General features: G+C 39.2%; 1 long non-coding RNA gene across 1 annotated transcript in view; it reads right to left on the bottom strand.

Moving 5' to 3' along the window:
* The window catches only part of LOC144588208 (uncharacterized), a 55,105-nt gene extending 27,839 nt beyond the window's left edge, over positions 1-27,266 (bottom strand). Inside the window, exons 1-2 of the long non-coding RNA XR_013543624.1 lie at positions 26,182-27,266; positions 23,961-24,080 (exon numbers count right to left, since the gene is read on the bottom strand). This is a non-coding gene — a long non-coding RNA (uncharacterized LOC144588208). The remainder of the gene's footprint in view (positions 1-23,960; positions 24,081-26,181) is intronic.
* Positions 27,267-27,721: the final 455 nt, after the last annotated feature.

The following is a 27,721-nucleotide window of genomic DNA, read 5'->3' as shown; positions in this document are numbered from 1 at the left end:
CCTTGAAAAAACAATAAAATATACCAAAAAAGCAAACCTCCCTAAAGTACCAGGAAACATTAAAAGTCTCATAAATGAGAAAATAACAATGATGGAAGTAATAGAAGCTATTAAAAAACAAAAAAAATGATAAGACCCCAGGACCAGACGGATTACCACCAGAATTTTATAAATCCTTCCAAGATATATTAAGTCTACCAATAAAAGAGGTCTGCAACAAAGTTCTGTTAGAAGCTGAAATACCCAAGACATGGCTAGAGGCACATATCACCATAATACCAAAAGAAGATACAGACTCTACACATGTAAAAAAATTTAGATCAATATCATTATTAAATGTGGACTATAAAATCTTTGCAGTAATTATAGCGGAACGATTGAAAAAAAATTAATGGAGTTCATCCATTCAGACCAAAATGGATTTTTGCCAAAAAGACAACTAAGGTACAACCTAAGGATAATCTTAGACATATTAGAATATTATGAGAGAAACAAATGGCATTAATCTTTCTGGATGCCCAAAAAGCATTTGATAATATGAATTGGCAATTTATGATACAGCAAATAAAACTATGGATTTTGGCAAAAACTTCATAAATGTAATTGAGACCATCTATAATGAACAAATAGCTAAAGTAATTGTAAATGATGAATTGACGGATAATATTAATATTAAAAAAGGCACTAGACAGAGATGTCTGCTCTCTCCATTGCTATTCATATTAACTTCAGAAATATTAAATAGGAATTGAGGAATGATCCAGAATTCAAAGGCACCAAAATAAAGGACGAGAATTACAAATTACAAGCATTTGCAGACAACTTGGTGTTTATTTTGGAAGATCCGGTGGAAACAACATTGAGACTATTGGAGAAAATTGATGATTTCGGAGAAGTAGCAGGATTGAAGATAAAGAAAAAACTAAAGTTATAGTGAAAAATTTAACAGCCACCCCCCCCAAAAAAATCAACTTTCAGAGACGTCAGATCTATAAATAGTTTAAAAAGTTAAATATCTCAGAATATATCTAACTGCCAGATGTGTAACTATAAAAGAAGATAATTATATAAAACTACTTAACCAAATAAAAATGGACCTAGAAAATGGAAAAACCTACAATTATCACTATTAGGAAGAATTGTAACAATCAAAATGAACATCTTGCCAAAACTACTCTTTCTCTTTCAAACAGTGTCAGTGAAAATAGAGAAGAAATACTTCGATGATCTAAGCAAAGCGATATTAAAATTTATTTGGCAAGGGAAGAAAGCCAGAATCAAATTAAAAATGCTGCAAGAATCCAAGGAAAAAAGAGGCTTTGGTTTACCAGACTGGACCTTATATTATCAATCATCTGTCCTAATGTGGCTGAAAGAATGGATTAGTCTGAAAAACAAAAGACTTTTGTATTTAGAGGGGCATGATTTACAGTTGGCATGCCTTTTTACAGTATCAGAAAGCTAAAACCCACAGGAATTTCCAAAACCACTGTATTAGAAACTCCTTGAATATAATATGGGAAAAAATAAAAATGATAATGTACACAAAAATACCAGGATGGATTTTATTATTATTATTATTATTATTATTATTATTATTATTATTATTATTATTATTATTATTATTATTATTATTATTATTATTATTATTATTATTATTATTATTATTATTATTATTATTATTATCATCATCATCATCATCATCATCATCATCATCATCATCATCATCATCATCATCATCATCATCATCATCATCGAAGAAGAAGAAGAAGAAGAAGAAGAAGAAGAAGAAGAAGAAGAAGAAGAAGAAGAAGAAGAAGAACCCATCCCTTTAACAGAAACCTTACCTTCTCACATTCTAACATGTCTTCCTTAGGGATTAAGTCAGGGTGGCAAATAGTTATCTGAAAGCATGAATCTTTAAGGCTAAGATATTGTACGCCATTGATACAAATCTTTTCAGCTGAGTTTTCTAATAAAATTGGATTGTACTGGACTAGGAAACATTGTATAGCTCTCACTACAAGAAGGTCTGGGCTCTCTGCCAAATCTGTTCCCTTAGCAACAGTGCTTTGGCGGGAAGAAGTTTCAACGTGAACTTCAACTGCTGGTTGCTGTCTTTCATTATGCTGCACACAAAACACTTTCTTGGGCTAACTGGAATTTCAGCCTTTATGCTGGTTAATAACCCTAGTCTTTTGAGTCTCACATTGAGCCCAAAAATGACCTTTCTTTTCACATGCATAACATTGTTAATTGGCCTTGGGTTCAAAATATATTTTAATTATTTTATCTTTTATTGTATTTTAATTGAATTTTAATTGTTGTAAGCTGCCCAGAGACCTTTGGGTAGAGTGGGCGGCATATAAGTTAAATAAATAAATAAATAAATAAATAAATAAATAAATAAATAAATAAATAAATAAATAAATAAATAAATAAATAAATAAATAAATAAATAAGGGGCCTTGTTAACTTTTCCCTCAGAGCTATTAGGTTTCAGGTGACTCTGATCTGTGAGTGAGGGCTTTTCTCTAAAATGGCTTCCAGTAGCTTGGGTACTTCTGAGGTAATCTCTACCAGATGGGGGTCCTCTCCTCCTATTGTCCCACACTTTTCTACCAATTTTTACCTTAGAGAATCGAGGATCTCTAATCTCACTAATGGAATCAGCATATTCAGATACCTGTAATACATTTTTAGGATTTTTGTCTTTGACCAAAAAACCGTTCCCTGGCAACACTGAATAAAATTCTTCTAAACCAACTACATTTTTCATTTGGTCTAGGGAAGTGACATTTTGACGTTCCAGCTATTTGTGCAAACATTAAATCAAATTAGGCATAAGATTCTTAAGGTTTTCTTTGGTAAGGGAACTAAATTTTCTTCTAAGGTGTTCTATATTTATGCTAAAATCTAGAATACACCATTTTTCTTTATGCCTCAAAATCTCTAGCCTGCTCCAGAGGGATGTGAGAATAAAGCTCAGCTAAATCTCCACTTATTTGTGATCTCAAAACTATCATCCCTTCATCATCGTTCATCTCAAAGTCCCAGCACGCTCTCTCAAATGAAATCAGGAAAGATTCAGGGCAATCTCTTTTCCTATATTGGGGAAATTTCTTTTGGTCACTTTTTGAGAGATTTCCCTCACTAGAGTTGTTGTCCCTGTCCCTCACTAGAGTTGCTGCTGCTGCTGCTGCTGCTGTTGTTTTGAGCAGCTAATTCCAGTTTTTTCATCTCTATTTGAAATTCCATTTGTCTGGCCTCAGCTCTCTCCTTAATCTCTAGTTTCCTAGCTCTTTCTTCAGCTTTGGCTTTCTCCCTAATTTCCAGTTCCTTTGCTCTTTCTTTAATTTCTAGTTCCCTGAGTTTGTATTCTTGTCCCAACTTCCATTTTTCAAAATGTTGGGAGCTTTGAATATTTTCTCCCTCTGAGGCAACCAATACAGGTCCCTCAGTTTCTTTCTCACTCTGAATTTGAGGGTTTCCATTTCCCTCAACCTTCCTCCATTACTGGTTTGTTTGTTTTTTTTTTAGTTCTCTGGGTGGCGTATGTACTTTCTTGATAAGAGGGCCTGATTTCTATTGCTGAGTTAATCAGGCCTCTTTTTAAAACACTTTTACTTGTGTTTTCTTTTTCTAGTATTTTTCTGGGGTCCTATGTAGCTCTCACTCAGCAGCAAATGATGGCTACACTTTCTCTGGCATCACACAGGCCACTATTTTTCTTGGTCTGAGACAACCTTTTTGCCTTCAAATGCAAAACAAATTCTATTTTCAAGCCTCTGCTTTTTATTTACCTATCACCTCAGATCTGCTCTGACCCGGACTTCCACTTTTATCCACCAGTGTTCCCTTATCTCTCAGAGCCTTGGATTTCAAGCTAGCCCACTGGGTCTCTCAAATCCTGAGATAAACAAAAAAGAATGTCTCCTTTAGAGTCAGTTCCCTATCTTTAGTTCCCCCAGATCTGGGTTCAGAAGCCCCGCCACTAAGCTTTTCCACAAAAGCTCTAGCAGGTCACCAACGTCTTCACCACAGACCTCTGACTAAAAGGTACCCATGGCTCCAGAAAATTTACTTTTAAACTTTGGCTTTACTGGATTATTTTGTATCCCGCCACTGGACACCAATTGTGATGTTTACCCACGTGGCCTGCTTGTTTCCCCCCACACAAAGCTCACACGAATATCCCAACATGTCCTTTACCTCGCTGCCACCAGTTCACCTCTGTCAACACCTTTTAATTAGAAAGTTTGAGGTCCAAGCTCAGTATAAAGTTGAACAACACGGGTTTATTGATTACAGTTCGCTTAAACAGGTTCTTCACAGACTTTAATGTATTTATTTGATTATTAATAACTTGTTTCACTCTTAACTCTTTTAGCTCTCTATAAGTTCCACCCTCTTAACTCTTAACTCTGCTAACCTCTTTAACTACCACAAACTAACTTCTACTTCAGACTCTCATCTCTGACTCTCAGTCCCCTTTCACTCAGACTCTCTTCTCTGACTTAAACTGACTGACTTTTCTCTCTCTGACTCACCCCTCCCTCCTGGTTTCTGTGGCTCTGCCTCCCAACAGCTCCCATTGGTGCAGACCAATACCATTACATATATAGGAAGACAGGGCGTTTGCTACACAAGCCTTCTTTGCTGTTACTCAAATCTGTTTTGCACAGAATTCTCATGTGCTTGGTTGGAGAATGCAGGTTTCATGCAGACTCTCTCCCACTACCAGTTGAATCTGAAGCCTGGCAAAGGAATCTCACCACTCTTTTCCCTCATTATTCACCACTAAATCTTCTGTCTGTCTTGAAATGCACATGAAGTACTTTACACAAATAGGGTCACTGGCTCCACATGGACTAAATATCTGCTTTTTGGACCAAACTGTATGTGACCCAGCTGATCTGCAAGCAGATCTTCCCAACTACTATTACACTATTGCTGTTCTGAAGCTACCATTCTGGGTTCCACTTTTGTTCAGAGCAACAGTGTCATAAGAGGAAAGTTTAATCCTGCGTATCTAATGATTTTCCACATCTACACTGACCATCCCTCCAGCACCTATTAACTCTCTGTAGAGGAAAAATCGCTACTGTGCTGATGTACCCACTGAAGGACTAACTCCTAGCTCAAAATGCCACATTTTAAAAGGAATTTGTTGCATTAATCATTAATTCTCAGCAGCCAGGTTACCATTGTCATTATCATTCTGCTAGTCATTTGTTGCATAATGTGTTGGTAACCTATGCTGTTGTCATTCCCTACATCCCTGAAGAGCCAGTCCTGATACTCCACCTTGGAAAATTTTATAAAAGCAGAAAAGGCAAAATCAAAGAATACTACCCCTAGTGCTTGGGATATGTAGAAGAATGGTATAAAATCTGGAAAATTCTTCTCAAACATATTACTTATATTGCTAAATACCAGAAAGTAACAGTAATATGTACCTGTAAATACTTGCTTCTAAGTCTGAAACTACCTTTGCATGGGAATTCGAATTGTTTCATGCAGAATGATATAGGAGGAGGGTCACACACTTCTCCCCAGGGATTAGAGATCCAATCAAAATGGGACTGTGCCATCCCTGCTTCTTCTTTCTCTCTTTAAGGTGATGTGTTTACAGATCTTCTACGTCTTGTGGCTTTGGCCCTTGTAAAAAGAGGGCATGGACTTCCAGTGCTGGATTGCCTTGGGGAAGTTTGCTTTCTCCTGCTGCCATGAGACAGTTAAAGGCTTGCTTGTGATCAGGCTGAGGCTACATGCCTGAAATAGATTTCATGCTACTTGCCTGATATACATTATATAAGAATTGTGTTTTGTTTGTAAGATCTTGACATCTGAGGAGTAACACTGTAACTAAGCTTGTTTACTATTTTTCTCCCATTTACTCTCTGGTACTACATTCGGATTTTCCAAATAAAACACCTCCTTGTTTAAAACATGTTCCAGATTTTTGACTGGGAGATTCAGATGCTGTGGCTTAAAACTCAGTCAAGTCTCAATCCCGTGGGACTCTGTGCTAATTAGGAGAGAAACCAGTGACAATGAGAATACACATCATCAAAAAAGATGACAAAGGAGGACATTGACTTCCCTAAAATTGCATGTGCTAATTTATATGCATGAATGCAAGATCAGAAATGATTTACAATTTATATATTTTACCCAACTGGGGAGGATGATCAGGATGTCTGTTGAGTTCTGTTCATCGGCTCACTGTGGATACGCAGGTTCAAGATCCTTGGTCACTTTCCTTATGGCTCTTTATTAGGGGTGTGCAAGTCTTCCAAGAATCCCACTGATTCCCAGTATGTATAGTAAATAGAGTGATAGACTAAGATGCTGGAGAATAGGTTGGAATTCCCACTTGGCCATGGAAACTCACTGGGCAGCAAAACTGGTAAAGCCACTCCTTAAATATCTCGCCTTGAAAGCCCTCTTAGGGTTTTTGTAAGTCAGTTCCAACTTAACAGCATACAACACATACACACACAAGTCACCCAATGGGATCTGTATCTGAAACATTTGGTGTATAGGTTGGGACAAACATTGGGATAAACGTATGTCAACCTGTTTTGGAAATGCCCTGAACTGATTTTTTCTCAAGTGCATGTGGGTATATATATTTTTAAAAAAACACCTGCAAACTTTTTTTAAGTGCAAAAACACAGGGCTATGATCTAGGATGGACATTCTATTATTATTATTATTATTATTATTATTATTATTATTATTATTATTATTATTATTATTATTATTATTATTATTATTATTATTATTATTATTATTATTATTATTATTATTAATAATAATAATAATAATAATAATAATAATAATAATAATAATAATAATAATAATAATAATAATAATAATAATAATAATAATAATAATAATAATAATAATAATTTATTGTCATTGTAAGTATATTGCTATCCATGATCAATTTTGGGAATGTGATGGACCTTAGATGGTTGCATGTACAGTACTTAAATTTCCAACAACCACACATTTTTTCATATATGGTGAAGAATTGCTTCCAAAATGGTGTTTTGCACCAGGAGAGAAATTGTCAGATTGCTCTAAATAATGCTAAACCAGCAGCAGTGTTTGTCAGATAATCCAGAGCTTCTGTGTACGTGGTTTTCACAACTGGCAACCTAGCATCTAGAAATCTGCCCAGGCAAGACATCAAAAGTATTTTTTTTCTAATGATGACAAAATGCACCAAAAATCTAATATGAACAAAAGGGCTGATTTAGACAGAGAAATATTTACTTTGTCCATCTAACAGACACCAAGAGCAGTAGGCATTGACATTTCTTTGCAGTACACCAACAAGGATAAAAGAAGAAGGGGAAGGGGAGTAGAAAAGGGTAAGTGAATCACTAATACTATTATGACCTATCCAATCACAAACCACACAAGATAAAAGACATTCCCACAAATACAGGCCTGATAGATCTATTCAAAGTGTAAGCTGACAATTATATTTTAGAAAATGAGAATTCCAGAACACAGCTACTAGTCTAAAAGTAATGCAACATCCTCCCTCCACCCTGCTTATATGTGAAATGGCTGCTTGAGCAGCTGCAGAATATATATATTCACACACACTCTGGTGACCTCACTCTGAACCCTTCCTAGGCACTCAGCTGTTGGACTTTCCAGGAGACCTCCACCACAGTTTCATAGATGGTTGAGTTCTCAATATCTTTCTCCTAAGCACTTCCTCCTTACGCTATTGTTTTAACCCCTTTACTGCCAAAGTGAACTTCCATGATCTCTTGGAGTAACACGTCTGCCCTGCCATCACCCAAAAGTTCAATTGCTCCTGCTTCTATCTGTTTTGCAGTTTTCCTCCAAGAGAGTGCATATCTCTATTCTTTGTATTTACATTAGACAATGAATATGTAGCCCTTACATTATACTTCCCCCTCCCCCCAAAAAAATCAGTTCTGTGGTACTCTTTAAATAGAGGACTGTCCTTTGTAAAAGAGGCTACCAGTGGTAGCTAAATAATACTTATTTACTGCATTAGGAAAGTAAGTTACAATCTTGGAACATTCTTTACATTTAGATAGAAAAGTTAACTCCTGTTTAGTTTACTCATTTAAACAGAAATAGATATCAATCTGATGGCAGCACCCAACCTGGATTTAGGCATCAGTGTGAAAACTGGGTAATGTACTGTCCCTTGCTTGTAGGTCACTCCGGGACTTGGTTTCTGTGCCAGAAATGTATTGGATCATCTAGTTCACTCCCTAACCTGATGACATACTAATTCACTGCTGCTGGTGCTGCCATCTCCAAAAGCACAGTCACACTAACCCATCAGCACTGTAAATTATTCTCTAACAAGTCCCAGCCAAGTAGGGCATGCTGAGGAGAATGTCACCAGGGTGAACAGAGTGCTGTAGCCCACACCACATTGTCTGCATACTTCCACATGTGGTGGTAGACGCAAATCACATCCATTGAGCTTAATGAACACTGAGGAAGTCACATGCTGTCTATTTGTTTATGGGCCAACTTTCAGCAACATTAAATCTATGCCAGTTTACGACTATGGGCAGCAGGGCGGGGGGGGGGCAAGAAGAAAGTTAGAAAATGCAACAAAAGAAAACAGAATAAAGAGTGCTGTTTGCAGACAAGCCGGGTAGAAGTTCCTTGGCTCTCAGCTAAGTATCTTCTGTGGGGATATTTCCCCATTCAAACATCACCCTGTTACATTTCTGCCAAACCTTTCTAGAGAAATCGAAGGATAACGTGGAACAGGTTCTTCATAATCTCCGAATACAGAACACCAAAGTTAAAATGGTGATTTTGCAACAACAACAACAAAAACATGATTCATAATTCTGAATGATTTCATTTGGGATCACCCTCTTCCTCTCACTCATCAGTTAACTATCTTCTCTTACTTTCAAGCAATGCATGCAGGGGTTATTGATCTCCAGTGATATAAACTAGCTAAAACTAGCTTAAAACTGTATATGTCACCAGAGACTGAGGAAGACTGTTTTTATGGGCCACTAAAGCCCTTCTCACCACATAAGAAGTGCCTGTTTCTGTGCCAAAAAGGGGGGGGGGGAGGGCAAACAATGAGTGCTACCCAAAGGCTGCCTTCTCTCAGAGCAAGAAAATTAAAATGGCACCCAGTGTTTTCCCCAAAACCAGCCACATGCCTTCACAGACAGCCCTGTTCTATTAGCTAAGAGTCCTTCCTCAGGCCAGGGTGCACAAAGGTTGACAATGGTGTCCCTCTAGATGTTGTTGAATAGCAGCTCCCTTACCATTGGCTAGAATAAGTAGGACTGATGGGACCTTCCCTCCAAAAATATCTTAAGGTCCACAGCTGCCCACACCTTCTCCAGAAAGAAAAGACAACTGTGCTTTGAGCTGAAGGTTATTTGTCCGGTATGTGTAGTTTTTCATTATGTTTTTTTGAGATTCTGTGAAAGACTGGCTCCTATTGTGGAAGGCTCCGGCTGCAAGAGAAATTAAAAATATCTATGGTTTCTGATTTGCATGAGTTGTATTTTCTTCTGCCTCAAAAAGCGTGCAACAGCATAAAAGGCCTTTCAATGGCAGGCTGGCCATCCTCTGCCTCAATTTTGCTTGAAGCGGAGCCAGCATCTGTTGCTTTCCAAGTTGGAAACGCTACAGATATATCATTCTGGGGTCTAAGCAAACAGGATGTGTATTTTTTCTTTTCTGGATGGGTTGAAATGATCAAGAAAATATACATTTCTAAAAACTAGGATTTACGTACATTAAAGATGGCCAACTGTGAGGCAATGGAGAGGTTGTATGAGAATAGGCCATGTTATTGGCCGAATTACAAGGGAGGGGAATCACAGTTGTTTGATATTTACAGAGATATATGGGGACTGCAGAACAGTATGAGGGTACTAATTCACTGTAAAAGCCCTAAACTTTTATTACTCAGCAACAGAGTGTATTTCCATCACACTATACAAAGCAATATAACTACCATCAGTCTGAGAAGGACTGTTATTTTCCAGTAGCATCTGTATCTTATTCAACACTGCTTGGTATACCTAGTTCTGCTGCATCAGTTCTCATTACTTTCCTAAAATAATCACAAAATAAATGTCATGCCTTTTAATCCATCATATAACTATCTCTTATCTAATCTACATGAAGCTAATGACATATGGGCTAGACAAACAATTTTAAAAATATATATATAAACTTCACTATTAGATAAGAGTAACAGGAAATTGAATGTTCTGATATCCAGCTAGAAACTGATATTTAAATGGAAATTTGAAGAGTAGAGCCATTAAATCTACACACACACACACACACACACACACACACACACACTATATCATATATTTTCTGCAGTATGTCTGGTGCTTCCCTATGCTGTTTCATTAAGTCAGCTTAGGCTACCATCCTGTAGATTGATAGAATCTCTTGCTCTGAGAGCAGATAGAAATGATCTGTCATCAGAGAATAAGAACAGAATTCAGAATTTCCTCATTTCCCTACGAAAACCTCCATAGCTGGTCTCTCACCAAATTCAGTCTTCTATTATCCAAAAATGAAGTGGTAAATTTGAAAGTGCAGGTGCTCATCAGAAGGTTCCCCCATAGCCAGCTCACCTCATAAGGAGAATCTTAAAATGCAACCAGTCCATATCAACAAATGAAGAGCGGGTCTTTTATGAAGTGAATAACTCTTAACTGCCCATTCAAGACCAAGCCCTCCTCAATTACTTTGTGTTACCACAGGGTTAACCTTGCAAGCATATATGCTGTTAGGAAAATCCCTTTCATCCCTACCTACTGGGGTCCTTCTACTGGGGACATGTTACCTACAAATAACTGGGATGTCCACTTTATCCCCAGCCAATCAAAAATATAATATAAATACAAACCCATCTTTGTCATGTATGTAATAGATATTTCTCAAACTATTAAAAAGATGTTAATGTATATGAAACTTGTACCTCCTAATAGTTTTGCTTCTTATTTCTTCCAGCGAGTTGAATCTTCACATGTCCATCTATATATATAGCAAATGGCATAGCCAGAGGAACAAATACTCTCCAGACTTCTTTATTCACGGTTCTTGTATGCTTTTTCAGGATGGATGGTTGACAGCTTCCCAGTAGAAAGCTTCAAAATATCTGTTTACAGTAGTTGAAAATTCTGTCCTTAAATCACAGAGGCCATGACATGATCTGCCATACTATACAGGGTAACTCATTAACATGTTAATGGCTTCTGTCAGGATGTATTGATCCTGATGTCAGCCACTCTTCAAATAATTATATTGTTGATTTCTTTCAACCTCATCTTTGGAACACAACAAATGATGAGTCTTCAAGAAGAATCATCCTCCTGCCCACTGAAACAATAGCGGGTAATGACAAGAGATAGCAAAAGGCAAGAGAATAAATTTGGGCTGGCCGAATAGCAATTTGTCCAGCAATATAAGCAAAAATAAAAAATTGAAATGGTGAGAATGTTTGCCACTGTGATGCTTCATGTTTTGCCAACAGTTTCCCATCTACCTAAAGACGAAACTAAATAAAGAATTGGTTGTTGTGGGATTTTTGGGCTCTTTGGCTGTGTTCTGAAGGTTGTTCTTCCTAAAGTTTCGCCAATCTTTGTGGCCGGCACCTTCAGAGGACAGGAGTCAGAACTCTGTCTGTGAGCAGAGCACAGATCCCGGCTGTGAAAGCCTTTGGGGATAAATTAAATAAAGAATTGCTTGTCCTTGATCCTGAAGTTTTGTATTGTTATTATTCTTATATTAAACATCTTACCTTTCTTCGGGTATGGCCTCACAGCAGTAATCAACAAAATACAATGAAATAATAAGTTGTTGTTGTTGTTGTTGTTGTTGTTGTTGTTGTTGTTGTTGTTGTTGTTGTTGTTGTTGTTGTTATAAACACCAGGCACAGTCAAAATTATAAAAACATTGATGGGTATATAGATATAGGTTTTAACCAAAAACCTAAGTTTCTGTTAAATATCAACGCAGTGTGTATGCTGTTCTAATATTGTCATTTTTTGTAGCTCTGATGGTGGTGTGATTTCTGAGATCTGCAACTGCTTATAATAATGTGTGAAATTTCTTGATATTGTTCCCAAAGCCCCAGTGACTATGGGAACCACTGAAGTGTGTTTTTTCCAGAGGTGAGATGTTTTGATTGCCAGGTCTTTGTACCTAACTAATTTTTGTACCTAACTAATTTTTCCAATTCTATGAGTTTGGATCTGGAAATCCCACAAGACCTTCACTTCCCCATTTTCTGACACCTTCTCTACCTGATGTTCCCATGGTTTCCCTTCTGCTAGCAATACTACCGCCAGCATAGCTCTCGAAATCACTGAAGCATGCAAGCCTCTCTGCCTCATCAAGGCCTGTGCCCAGGAAGGAGAATGATATTTTCCTCAAGAAAAACATGGGAAAATGGAAAACTTTCTTAATAGCCAATAGTGAAGAAATTGGTGAAGTAAGCATCAAAAGAGGAATGTTTTATGGGGATTCTTTGTCACCACTGCTGTTTAACATCTCACTAATCTTAAAATCAAAATTAAATGTTGGAAATACAATCAAATCCAAGAGGACACATAGACAGTCCCAGTAATTAGATACCCAGTGAGAACAATAAATTGGATCCAAAATGAATTAGAAGAACTGGACTGAAAAACATACAAACTAAAGAACATACATCATGCACTACATCCAAAATAGATGTGGACAGATTGTATTTACCACAAAAAAATTGAAGGCTGTGGATTATTGCAAATACAGCAGGTAGGAGAGGAGTAAAAAAAAAAAGAAGCCTAAATGATTATATTAGTACAAGTAGAGAAAATTTACTTAAGGTGGTTAAAATGGAGAATATTCTGAAAACAATAGAAACAAGGGCTCAGTATAAGAAACAACAATTTGAAAATGAATTAAACAGTTGGAAAAATAAGCTAGTACATGGACAACACCTGAGAAATATTGATGGAAATCATGATCATAATTTAACATGGGCAAGGCTAAAAGTGGGGACCATTAAGAAAGAAACCAAAGACTTGATTTTTGCTGCACAAGAACAAAAGCATGTGATTAAAGCTAAGATTCAAGGAATTGGTGCTAACAGCAAATGTCGACTCTGCCAACAAAAAGATGAAATTTTGTCACACCTCATCTGGGAATGTCCAAAGACTGAACAAATAGATTACAAAATTAGACATGATAGAGTGGCAAAATTCCTGCACTGGTCATTATGCAGACTTGCCAGCCTCCAAAACCCTCTAGGAACATCAGGTAGAGAAGGTTTCAGAAAATGACGACATGAAGATCTTGTGGGATTTCCAGATCCAAACTGATAGACACCTTGAACATAAAACACCAGATGTAGTAGTAATAGAATGAAGAAATATCTGGATCATTGACACTGCATTTCCAGGGGATGCCAGAGTTAAAAATAAAGAATTGGAAAAACTATCAAAATACGGAGACGCGGCAATCAAAACATCTTGCAAATGGATGAAACACACTTCAGTGGTCCCTGTAGTCATTGGGGCTTTCGGAATACTCTCAAGAAATTTCATAGTATTATAAGCAGTTGTAGATCTCAGAAATAACAGCATTGGAGCTACAACCCCCCCCCCCCAAAATAAAACAACCACAGCAATATTAGGAACAGGATGCATATTGTGCCAATATTTAACAGATACTTAGGCTTTTGGTTAAAACTTGTATCTGTTATATATAACCAGTCAATGTTTTTATAATGTTGATTGCCAGTGCCTGGAATTCTTTAATAACAGCAACATAGTAGGCATCCTTCAGTCTCGGGAGACTATGGTAACGTACTCTGAATAGACATCTTGAAACAGCATCTAGTTTGTCTGAGAAGGCCAATTTGAGAGTGACCATCCCTTCATCACTGAAAACAAATACAATCTGTCTCCTGTCCAGCTCCATGATTTTGCTGGTTTCGGGACTGTCTCTTTGCCTTGGCCTGCTGAACAAGTGTATCTTCAAAATGGGAGAGGCCATGATGCACCGCCTGCCTCTAGGCTGAACGCTCAGATGTCAAGGTTTCCTATCTGTTGAGGTCCATTCCTAAAGCCTTCAGATCCTGCTTGCAGATATCCTTGTATCACAGCTGTGGTCTCCCTCTGGGGTGCTTTCCCTGCACTAATTCTCAATACAGGAGATCTTTTGGAATCCAACCATCATCCATTCTCGTGACATGCCCAAGCCAACGTAGACATCACTGTTTCAGTAATCTATTCATGCTAAAAATTCCAGCTCATTCATGGACTACTCTATTTGGAACAACAACAACACATCACTTAATGTAATGCATGCATTGTAATACAGCAATTCTTCCTAACAAGAAAGAATTTAGAACTGTGATTATTATAGGCTTAAGTACTCATTTTATACAATCAGCAGCAGACTCTGTTATTAATGCATTTCCTGGACTGCATAACTTCAAGCAGGATATGCTTTCAATGTTCACATGCTCGTTATTTATAACAAAAAAGGTCCTGCACACTGACCATGGCTGAAATCCTATAGCTTTGTGTAGTAAGTCACACTAGAGTAGATCAACTGAATCAGTGGGAATTTGGTGAGTCAACTCCTCTGTAAATGCCATTGATTCAAGTGGGCCAACTCCTGTTGCAACTAATTAAGTCACAACTAAACTAGGCCCATTTTAATCAATGGAACTGAGAGAGGAGTTGACTCACCAAATCCCCTCTGATTCAATGAGCCTGCTCTAGTGTGACTTACAACATTAACTATAAAGATTGTATAACTATAACACTGAGTTGACTAGTGAACTGAACTTTGGTCCTCCTATGCCACTTCCCATCCATACCCTCCCTAAGGTAGACTTCAAATACACAATTGTACCCTCAATAACAACATTTAGGAACATAGCAAGCTACCTTGTGCTGAGTCAGACCACTGATCTACTATTATCAGTTCTGCCTGGCACTAGCTCTTCAGAGTTTCAGAAAGGATTATTGTCTACCCCTACCTACAGGTCCCTGGTATTTCCTCAAGGTCTCCCATCCAAGTACAAACCAGATCCACCCCTGCTTGGCAGCAAAAATCAGGATCAGAAGACAAGGGTGTGTGATACCTTTAACAGTCCACTAAAATCTTACAAAAAGTTAGCTTTCAACCTTCTGCAGGAGTCTTCATGAGGAATCAGTGGGGTAAATCTGTCATGATGGCCAGCTTAAGACCTATTGATTTTTGTGAGTCAAGTATTATCATGACTAAGTCCAGGCTGAACTCAAGATACATGTGTGGATGCTCGCTTGTGTAAAATTGTCTGTATGAACCTTGCAAATGGGAAACAGAATTATGTAATAAAACAGAGATCAATCATGGGGAGCAGAGAAGGGACAAAGAAAGGCAGTCTATAAAGCTTATTTGCTGATTAAAGGTCTACAATTATTTAAAGGGCTGCAGTGACTGAAACCTACTAGAGAGCAATGTACCTTCTCTATTATTCAAGTTCATCTTTGGCTGTTGAGTCCTAGCAGATAGCAACACGTTTAGAGAGCAAGCGCTCTCTTGTGCTTTAAGGATTAAACAGCAGAACTAATCAGGGGCACACAAGTTGTTAGGTTCTGTCATATATAGTCATTCCTGCTGTCTAGTGATATTTAACTAGCTAAGAGCAATATAACATGGCGGGCAGAATCCTATTAGGTTTCTCCAGTGTAAACTCAAAGTTATATAACTGGTTGTTTGTGATTATTCCAGTTGTCTGGCACACACTCAGTCATATTCAGATCTTACACTCAAACAGGCAGCCAGAAAACTACAAAATCCAGTTGTGCAATTTCTGTTAACGCCATCCAGGGTTTGACAACAGGATTTAAAATGCCAAAATTAGGAATGTGAATGCACTTCAGACAAATGTGCAAAAACAGGCCTCACCAAGAATGTTTGTGTGAGTTCAAGGCGCAGTAAAGAATGGCTGGTCACCCATGGGGCAAAGCAAAATTCCTATAGATCTTTCACCCTCCATCTGGCATTTGTGGGGTTAATTTTTAAAAAAAATCAAAGACGTTCAGGCAATAAGAATTGAAAAGACTGAGTTTCTAGTTCCAGGAGAAAGCAGATAATTTATATCTTATACCCCCAAATAAAGTCCAAGATTTCCCTCAGACGCTCCAACTGCTGAGATGCTAGGAAGGGTTCAAATGGAGGTCACAGCAAGCTATATACCCCTTGAGCCATTCCAGGCACCATTCTGCATGGCTATAGGGCTAACTGAAAGACCTGAATTGCTGTAAAGTGCAATTGGACTCCTGTAAGTTTCTCTTTTCTTTCCTATCTAACCAAGTTAGTTTACTAAACAGTTTACTACTAGGTGTGTGTGTGTGTGTGTGTGTGTGTGTGTGTGTGTGTGTGTGTGTGTGTGTGTGTGTGTGTGTGTGTGTGTGTGAGAGAGAGAGAGAGAGAGAGAGAGAGAGAGAGAGAGAGAGAGAGAGAGAGAGAGAATATCAGACAGACAGATACTGACTGACTGAATGTTTGTGTTCAATAACTAGGGCAGAAATAGTGTTATTGGGTCTCTCTTTCCTCCCCCTCACCACTTGCCTTTTTCTTTCTCTTTGTGGCGGTGAAAATCTGACAGCCTACTGGTGTGTGCAGAACTGCTAGAACACTGCTTATGGGCAGAAGTGTAATCCTTCTGTCTTCCATGTCCCTGAAAACTGATGGCGCTTGTGTGGCCCCAGCCCAGCTGGCAGGTTACCCTCTTCATTTCCAGGTTTTTTCCCTCAGCCCTCAAAGGTCAGAGGAACACATATATACTTTCCCAAATCCAGGCAAGGATCAGGTTGGAGCTTTTCCAAAGGGGAAACAGTGTGGGCTAGGCCCTTATCTGTGTGCCCTTATTCAGGCACAGACTGGATTGTGTGTGTGCGCGCGCGCACACAGCATATCCCTAGTTTTAAAAAAATGCCTTTAGTCTCTCGTGTCAAAGAACCTATTGACACTGAACTCTGTTTTCTTTATTATTTATCTTAATTCTTTTTCACAGGGTCAACATAATGGATCTTTCAACCCACTGCTTTGAGTGGCCATTAAAACAGTATTTCTTTGTGTATGCAATGTAAAAATAAACCGTATAGTATGTATATTTAGCATACATATCTCATAAGGTCATGGTACATATTTGGAACCTTTTTTAAAAGAAATCAGACAGAGACGACACAGCATTCAGACACAGGCAATTACTCCAGTTTTGCCAAATGATATGTGGCATACAATTTCATGATCTAATGTTTTATATATACATTAAAAGGACTTTGCATCTGAAAGAAGAAGTCTAGTAAGAAATGAGGACATTCATATTCCTAGGAAGCCATCATGGGGGGGAGGGGGAAATGCAGACTAACCCAGATGTTTTTTAAGGATTGAATGAACTTCGTTGATAGCCTATTGGCCATATCTGCCACATCTAACAGTCAACAGCTGCATGGAAGAGGAGGGAATGATTGCCTTGCCTGAAACTCCCTCCTGTGATGATGAACAATTTCATAGAAATGTAGCTCTTGAGCGAACAAAGCACTCTGAAGGTTTAAACAAAATGAACATTAAATTACCCCCAGTTGCCCTCCTTGGGTTTCATTTGCTCTCATGTGCAAGTGAAACAGCATTTGTTCATTTCCACCCTTTTCTAGAAACTAAAGGGCTGCACTGTCCATGCTGACATTTCTATTAGGGCCGGTCCTGCTGCTGGGAATAGAGAACGGTGTTGGGGTGATATTCTGTGTCATGTGCCAAAATAAGAATTGACGTTGGGTCAAGCAGCCCAGTAGGAAAGCGCTACACTGTTGACTCTCTCATCAGTAATTTTGAACCGAACAGTAATTTTGAACCATGCATTTCAAGCAACAGAATGTTAGTACACCATCACCCAATGCTGAGATAGAGTGTGTGATGACACTGAAAAATACTTTGCCATTTGCTCTGGCATTGGCACAACTGAATTTGAAATATTTTTTAATGATCGCACCATGTAAACGTCAAAGAAAATCAGCCTGTCTTTTTATTTTCTTATCAGCTGGACTCCCCCCCCTTCCCACTGCTAGGGGCTTTCACTTTTTTTCTAACCACAATGAAATTAATGGTGCTTCAACTGTGCAATAGTTTGTGTCATTCTACGAAAGGATCAGAAGGCATGATTTAAAATAATTTTCTAGTGATGTAGTAAGTTGGGGTGTGATGTTTTGAGACAGTGCCAACACCCACACCTGCAATCTTTCTCCCTAGTCATCCTGAACGTTTTTTCATTTGATTGGATTTTATATGAACTATTGTATCTTAAAACTAGATTGCCTTGTCACTGCATTGCTACATTAGTTTAGCAGTAGATCAGCTCTGCACAGCTCTGGATTAACCATTAAGCAAAATAAGCACAGATAATACACACATATGACAGTGTCATATGTTTTAAATACGCCCACTACATTCTGTACAACTCTCAAGATACCTCACTTGTGACTATAATGGGTAAGGCTGGTGGGAGGTGCAGTGCTCCATAATTTCAGGAGGGACATATGTTTCCCGCCCCATCTCACACAGACGTTCTTTCCACATAATGTGCTTAGGGTGAATCCATCTTTTAGAAACTGGTGACTTTTCTACTTGGAATGGAACAGAGCACACCATGCTTATGAAAGCTTCACAATCAAATATTTGGCTTTCAATCCCTCTTTTTTCATCTCTTAGTTTCCAAGACAACAAAGTTGATTGGTTTAGGTTACTAGCTATCTCATAAAGAGTAGCAAGTAATATTTTAAAACATATGACAGGTTACATTCTTTCATAATGCTACAGTAATTGAATACACATGAAACTCGGGTGCACTATGTGACCTTGGAGTGTGCCACACACATGGGAGCAGAAATGTTCAATTAATGTGTCACTGCTACTAATAATGGCTATTAGTGAGACGCCCCAGCCCGTTGCCACAGAAAAGGAAACAGTAATCCTAGTATTTAGACAGATAATAGCACACAGTAAACACCAAGGAACCATTGTTTACATGTTAGACTGTTCTGGATCAACCAATAAAAGCCATTCACTTAGGAAGCTGCTTCATTGTGAATTAAAAGTCAAGGCTGAGTTTTTTGCTGGACAACCAAAATATAACCCCTCAAAAAAGGCAACTTTCATATTCTGGAGATCTCTTCGTCAGGCTGGGCATTTCAGAATTTGGGCTGCATGGAGGAACAGACAGGGCTAAACATTATCCTGGCCATAGGATCTGAAGTAAGAAACTTTCAAGATTGAGACGGGATTAAAAAATCAGTGAAGGCGTAATGGTGCTTGGTTTCATATGTTTAATTCTTTATATGTTATTTTCATGCTTTTACTGTAAGCCGCCCAGGGTAGACGTAGTCTAGATGGGCGGGATACAAATCTAATAAATAAATAAATAAATAAATAAATAAATAAATAAATAAATAAATAAATAAATAAATAAATAAATAAATAAATAAATAAATAAATAAATAAATAAATAATGTATGTATGTGAGGTTGCAAAACATGCAAAGGGTTATCACACAGTCAGCATCCATTCCAAATATCAATTTCTTCTTCTTAGAAATCCATGGCTCCTGCAACAGTTTGGACATTGCTGTTATTAATATTAAATTGATCCGAACAACTATCTCACTTTTTTGAGATACTAAAGTCACTTGACTATTATTGTTAGTTTTATTCATTGATTCACTTATTTAAAATATTTTACCCCATCTTTCTCTTTAAAAGAGATGCAAGGTGGCTTATATCAGTAAAAGAACCATATTTAAAAGCTAGAAACAGTAAGTATACTGTAAGTATTTAAAAAGAATCAGACAAACACCACACTAATATGGTAAACATAATCAACACCAAAAATGCACTCAAAGCAACAAGGCACACGAATCCATTAAAAACCTCTCTCAGACAGTCACTAAAAGAAAGCCTGTCTGAAGAGAAAGATCTTTGTCTGCTTGTGGAAGGGCACCAAAAAATGGGCCAATATGGTCTCCAGTGGGAGGGAGTTCCAGTGGTCTAGGAACAACAACAGAGAAGGCCCACTCCTGTGTTCCCACAAACATGCCTGTGAATATCATAGAATAATGAAGTTGGAAGGGGCCTATAAGGCCATTGGGTCCAATCCCCTGCTCAATGCAGGAATTCAAATAAAAAGATGGTGGGACTGGAGAGAAAGGTATCTCCAATGACCTTAACATTGTCCTCCTACTCCTACTCCTCTTCTGTATTGTCATTATGGGAGTCCATGCAATTTTCTTACTCTCTCATGTGTTACCAAAATCCAGATCTTGAACTACACAGGATAGGATAAAAGGATATGTCTGCATGCTTTCACTTGCATTCTTTGTACTCAAGGTCATGAATGAACCTGGATGTACTACTTGCATTTTTACATTGTTTCACAATTATTGGTATAGTTTTAATGAAATAGAATAAACCAGAATTAAAATGTATGTGTGCTTTTAAAAAAATCATTTCATTCATCCGTCTTTCAGAATGCCGTGCACTTTGATGGGTAAAATTAAAAAAAACCAGAAAATGCTCTGGAGATGCTGCTCATCAATTTTGGTAGCAAAATGAGCAACAGATCTTAGCCATTCCACATTCTATGATATTCAACATACATTCTGGAGGAATTAAAAATGCAGCAGTTGCTGTAGCAGAAGGATCATTATATCATATTGCTCCTACTAATGAATTGCTTCAAATTACACAAAAATGTATTGGGGCAAAAGTGTATTAGCTCCATTGGCAATCATATATAAAATAACAAAAAGGTTTCATAAAGGATTTAGCAAACAATAACAATGTAGACTTAAGAAAACAACAATGCAGACTTAAGACAAAGCCATGACCATGAATAAAACATGCTTTCATAATAATAGTTTGTGAGTGCTGGTCATGAGTTTTAGCATCTTATTTTTCACACTTCATGCTTCCTCCCAGATTTGAGATAGCATATATGGTTTTCATGTCTTATGTGCTGTCAAGCCGATTCCACAGTGACCCTAGAAGGCTTCCTGGGGTATGTGTGAGATACCTAAGGTGCAGTTTTACCACTGCCACCCGCTAGTGAATTTTCATGGCTCACCAAGGATTTGAACGCAGGTTTGAGTCTTAGTCCAACATTCTATCCATTGCACTACCCTGGCTCTACTCTTCCTTTATTCTCTCTGCACAGTCTGAGGGACTCTGGGAATTGTAGTCCAGAGATAACTTGTCCAAACTTAGGCAAAAAACATACCTTTATAACTCACACAGTGTTTAATTAAGGGCTTTAAGATCATCAGGGGAGGCCTTTCCCTCGGTCCTTCCATCCTCATAGTTGTGCTTGGTGGAGACAGATGAGAAGGTATTCTCTGTTGCTGTTCCCTGTTCTTTTAAAGGTGTTTTAGTATTGATTTTATTACCATATTTAATATAATACTTGTTTAATTATTTTTAAATATTTGTATACCTACCATTTTTAGCTTTTAAATATTGGCTTTTTAATGATGTAAGCTGGCTTGGTGTTTTTTTTAAGGAGAAAGGCAGCATAAAAATATATTTAATAAATAAACAATTATCTAAGAAATTACTTCATTTCTACAAATAGTGCTCAGTAATTATGCCTGTTGTTGCTAATATGATATTATATTCTGTCTTACATAATCAATATATTTTTAAGCTACACGGTTTTTAAAACAACACTGCTCCAAGTAACAGGAGTCTTCACATGACATATACTATGCTGTTTCTATACAGAGGGGAAAAATCTGGGAACAGCAGCTTTCTAGATTGTCATAAGCACTATCATCTGACTGTTTTGGAAGACAATTTATAAGCACATAGGACTATATTGGACAAAATATCTAAATTTCACAGATAGCCTAAACAACCCGTTGCCTAAGGCAAAGATGACGACCTACCAGCACCCCTGATGCATTCCAACAACAGAAGTGGGACAGACAAGGAGTTGAAGCTGGTAATTCAACAAGAGCCTTAGAGAAAGATTGCACTCAACAGCAGCAGCCTAGTTCAAGAGGCACACAGCATGCCCTATGGGACACCACAGTTCTGTCCACAGTCACCTTACTACTTCTTCTCATTCGCACTATCTGCCTTCTAAGGGGACTCTCTCACTTGCCTAATGGGAGAGCTGGCCATGTTACAACCACTGAAAATGAGCTACTTGTAGCATCAAGGACAATTCCTTGGAAATATCCACAGGACCAAAAAACTCATATTCAGATAGGTTCATGCAGCCTTATCAACATGCACAACTGCAATCCATGACCAGTGTATATATTGCTACGCCCACCACTGTAACAGAAGAACTTTTGTAATAATGATCCAGTTAGTTCCGTGTCTAAGTCGCACTGGCCATGTGACCACGGAAGATTGTCTTCGGACAAACGCTGGCTCTATGGCTTGGAAACGGGGATGAGCACCGCACCCTAGAGTCGAACACGACTGGGCAAATATTGTCAAGGGGAACCTTTACCTTTACCTTTTATGAGATCACAGCAACAGTAGATGCTTTTGTTTTTATAATAGCTTCCAACCACTCTATTCTTTGATTTGAAATTGCCATGTTTCTGAAAGATGTGTTCTTTTAAAATATGGTGCATTTTTTTTTGAAAAAAAAGTCTTTGTAAGGTGTCTTACAAAAGAATGTGTGTGAAAATATTTAATCAGGCTATTATGAGCAACCTCTAACAGGGTGTTCCAAAGTCCAAATATATTTAATTCTTTATTAATGCCTTTAAAAACATGGCAAATCATGCAGTGATCAGCTATAACTGTTTAAATTTCTCATTTCTAGATCATGAATTTAAAATTTTGTCAAGGTTATCTTTATATAAATGACTTCCAGCGTTCCTATGACAACCATTGTATAATCCCTCATGACGGTCGTAAATTGAAAGGGGGAAAAGCTGGTATTGAAACTTCTATATTTCTTAGAGAACTATTACTCATTCCCACTAGATTAGTCATAGCATACATTCAAGTTAAGGGTTAAAAAAAGGCTTTGCATAAGTCACTGAACATCTCTTAGAAAAATACTTACATTGACTTTCAAAGTGTTCAGAGCTTTTCAGATAAATGGAACAAAAATACTCTAGTGTGTGCTTTTTCTAAGTAGGTTTTTCCTACTTCTTTAGCATGGAAATTTCCTCCCTGTGATTGATATATTGCCTCCCCTTCTCCCAAGGAAGGCCTTCACCTTTTAAACTATCTACTCCTGCTGGGGAGGGGGGGGAATATTGCTTTGCAGACTGAATGAGCCAGGGCTAATGTTTGTTCACGATAATTAATATTAATGTCCCATTTTGTAATTCTTTCAGAATATTTATCATGCACCAAGACTAACTGAGACAATCAATTTGGCTCAAGCAAAATAGTATTGCATTACTTTGATATCAGCACTTAAATATTAAACTAGAATAATTTGATGATTTTTGGTTTGAGAATGTGATATTGAATATACATGTTATCTGCATATACTGTGTGTGTGTGTGTGTGTGTATGTGTGTAAACCATATTTTTGAATGTATGCATCATGGCTGACAAGTCTTGCAGCATAACTAGACAACTATCTCACTCCATGAAAATAAATGAATTAGTTCACTAAAAGTCATCTTTCTTGAACAGCAGGTATTTTCTAGCTGTTTCCTTACACAGAAAATATAGAAAATGCTTTGGTGCTCTGACTGGAAATGATATGAACATATTGGGTAATAATTTGCATTTCCATCCCACAATTAAATTAAATGCAATATGAAAACATGTAGATAAACAATATTCATCCTCTGAAGACCCGCTTTCTCTGCTGCCAGACATTTATCCAAAGCTTCCCTGAGAGTTGCTTGCTGGCAGAACAGAGATGGACCAGCTTACCTTCTCTTGGAAGAAAGCTCCACTGTATCACAGCCAACACACAGAAGGCCCTGTTTTTAGCCAACACTAGCCAGACATTGTTCCAGGGGAGTTTATGTCTGCAGCTTCATTCACAGAAATCTGAGAGAAAAGTAACACTATATGTAGATTAAAAAAAATAACGACAGTAAAGCAACAAACATATTTAAAGCTGCTAGTTTTCTTGCTGTTTAACCCGTAATATATTCAAACTATGCCTTCTGGCCAACACTGAATTTTTGCTTTTCCTGTACTATGATTTTAGTTACATTTGCACTTCAGTTTTTCTCCAGTGCATTTGGAGAGGATATGTGGCTCTCCTTCTCCTATCCTCACAACAGACCCAGAAGGTAGATCAGACTAAGCTTGAAGATAACTGGCCTAAGAGCATCCAGTCAGCTCCAGGGCTGAGGGAGTACTTGAGCCCTGATCTCTCATCTCCCAGTGCATCATTCTAACCGGTCCACTCATTCTAACCCTTCTAACCATTCCTCTCATTCCAGCCTTTTAAGTGATTTCACAAATCGTTCTAAGCTCTCCTCCCTGAAATGTTGCTCTGGTGGCACTGAAGCCCAATTGTGACTTCTGGCAGACCAAATAGGAACCCACTGTCTTATACGGTGGTCACAAGGAAACTGGCCATTAGTCAGTTTCATGGCCTGTCTGGAGAAGTGCTGCAACTTGGTCTTCTTGCTACCGATTCAGGTGTGCAGAAATGAACAAACTGCAGAACACATAGTTCTACCCAGGACTGGGTTGTTATTATCCACCTCAAGCAAACCAGCTTAAGTTAGCATTGCACAATTGTATGCTGCTCTCTACAATTTCAAAGTCATTGGACGGGCGGCGGGGGTGGGGGAGGAAATTGTTCAAAAGAGCAGTACATTAATTCTACACTTGCAACCCACATTTCTCTCCAGAGATCAGTTGCCCCATGAGGCACACTGAATAGTTTGCTTACCTAAAACTGACTGGCAATTTCCTGCACATTACTAAGGCTGCATGTGATGGCTCATCCCCAGAGGTCCTGGCTGAACATTGGCCGAAGGAGGAGTGTTCTGGGGGTGGGGGAGAAGTGGGCAAATTTGAACTGTCATTCCACTACGAAGTATGGATTTCAAATCAGTTACATGTGTGAAGGATTTCTCCAGAGACACGTGCAAAGACTTAAACCCTCTATCCTCACTTCCCTTCACTTTCTCAAGATGCTATATGCAAAATGACATATAGTCAGGATCAGATTAAAACATGCTAAGGCCCTGTGCCATGTCAAGTTTAATAGGCTTTGTAGCATTACCAAAACAAAATAAGGCAAAGCAAAATTAAAATTAAATTATACAAAGATGTGTGTTATTGGAACAATTACCTAAAACAAAATCTAGGGAGTTTACTTTTTGCTTTGCTTTGCTTTTGTATTTACTGTATGTGTTTAGAGGCGCCTCATAATCTGAAGCCCTAAACGACAGCTTCCTTAGCTACTCAGAATTGTGTACAGTTGCAAACAGGCTTTGCAGCTTTCTAAATGCATTGATGCCACCGGGACATTTTTGATTGATCAGAGGTGGTGGGACAGTCTTTCAAAAGAAGATTCTTCCCTAAACAATTGTTCAAAGACATGCATTAAAACAGCTGGAAGGAAGATACCAGCTGCAGTTCTGAATAAATCTGCTCTGGTACCTAAAAAGGTTAAGGAAAAATCAAAAAAACATTTTCAGATCATTGTAACTAGAAATTATTATATATACAGTATATTTAAAATAGCTGGAACGTTTGAATACTGAACACAACAACCTGGGAATTCCACTGATATCATCCTATATCATGCACAAGATTAGGTGGCAAGTCTTTGGCTTTCCCAACTTTTAAAAATACAATTCTCACAATTTCTCTAGCTGGGGCTAATGGGAGTTGTAGGCCAAAACATTTGGCATACTCCACCTTGATAAAAGGATATAATCCTAGCAAAAGTATTTTCTTAGTGGCTGTCTTTCAGAAGTTAAGATTACATCATGAGCCCCAATGTGATTTTTTGCAGAAACATACACTTTTGGAGTGGTGTGTACAAAGTGCCAGCAAGTTGGTTCCATGTTGTGGTGACCCTAGTAGGGTTTCCAAGCTATGTGAGGTCTTTAAGGAGGAGGTTTTAGAAATATCACACACACACACACACACACATTGAGAGAGAGAGAGAGAGAGAGATTACCATGGCCAAGCGATCCTCAGTCCTTGTGCGTCCTAGTCTGACACCCTTTGCACTGCACTACACCCGGGTGGATTCCCCTGTCAAAACTAAAAACAAAACAAAACAAGCAAACAAAAACAGCCCAGTGGATGGCCAGAGATGATGCTGCGGAGTGGAAAAGAGGAAGGTGAGAGGAGCCGAGGGCCATGGAGGAGGGCCTCACGGGCTGGCAACTGGAAGGGGAACACCGCAAGCGCCAACGCCTTGTTGCTGGTCATCTTTGTCCAAACTAGCCAGGTTGTTTGAAACAAGAGATAAATTCAGATTGGAAGCGGCTAGCGATCGACTTTGCACTCTTAAGCGCAGGCAAGGCAGGCAGCCCGATCCTAAGGGCTTGGAATCGCGGTCTCCTTAAAGCTCGGTCAAACGCCCCCGGGGCCAGGGGGAGAATTTGAAGACTGCGCCTCCCACGGCTCGCCCTCGGTGCCCACCCGCCCCGGCCGAAACCGAGAGGCACCAGAAGCGGTCGTTTTTTGCCCGGACCCGCTTTTCCGCGGGAGGCGCCGAGTTCGGAGTAAGTCCCACGCCGGGCGCCCCGCGCGAGCAGAGCGATCCAGAGGCCGAAAGGCGCGCCGGTCGGAAGTGGGTCGAAGTCAAGAAGTCCCGAAGATAGGCCGAGGGGAGCCCCTTCTCTGAAACAGGCCCCTCGCGATCCGAGGCGTAAAGCTCCGGGCAGCGCGGGATCCCCCCGCTGTTTTATTAGCCGCGGACCTTCTCAAACGAAGCGGCCGCTGGAGGGGTCTTTTTGTTCCCCCTGCGGTCCTAAACACGTCGCGACTTTCGTTGGGACGAGCAATAAAGCCCCGCCGTCCGTCTCGTCACGATCCCGACCAAAGCATTCCGGGCGCCGCCTCCGGGCTTCGCGGCACGACCGGCCAGGCAGCCTTCGGTCCTCCCGCCCCCCCCCCCCCCGTCGGCGGCTCGCTCTTGTCCGAACCCTGCGGGGCCGACCGTCTCCTCCAGCCTCCCGCCCGGCCTCACCTTCTGACCCAGGAGGACGGCTCGGGATCCCTCGCCCTGAACGGCGCCGCGCCCTCCGGGGCCCGAAATGGACGCCGGCTCTTTTTGCAATGAAAATGTGGACAGAGAAAGAGGGAAAGAGCGGCCGAAAAAGGCCATCCTCTGTACTCTCTCCGGGGGTCAAGTCCCCCTGCCTTCAGCCAGCGATTGCAACGGGCCTTGTTTCCCTCCAAGTGTGGGGGTCCAGGGCTGAAGAGATGCCCTTCCTTTTCGAAGGCAGAGGGTCTGTCAGGGTGAGAAGAAGACAATCACCTGAGGCCCAGAAGCACCGATTTGAATGGATCGTGGAGCCAAAAGAACCAGCCGGGACAATATCCGCGACGCGATGCAGCCCTTTAAGGCAGCCCTAAGGTGACTCGGGAAGCATCTCCCAGAGCGTCCCGTTGGGCTTACTCGCAAGTCAGTGGGAACGCAATGACGGGATCTTGGTTTCCACTGTTTTAAAACTTAAAATAAATGGGCGTTAGCTAAGGCTCTAAAC

This window comes from Pogona vitticeps, chromosome 3 (assembly GCF_051106095.1).
Source record: "Pogona vitticeps strain Pit_001003342236 chromosome 3, PviZW2.1, whole genome shotgun sequence".
Taxonomy (NCBI): Eukaryota; Metazoa; Chordata; class Lepidosauria; order Squamata; family Agamidae; genus Pogona; species Pogona vitticeps.
The sequence above is the reverse complement of the archived record's forward strand: the minus strand, read 5'-3'. Positions and strand labels throughout refer to the sequence as shown.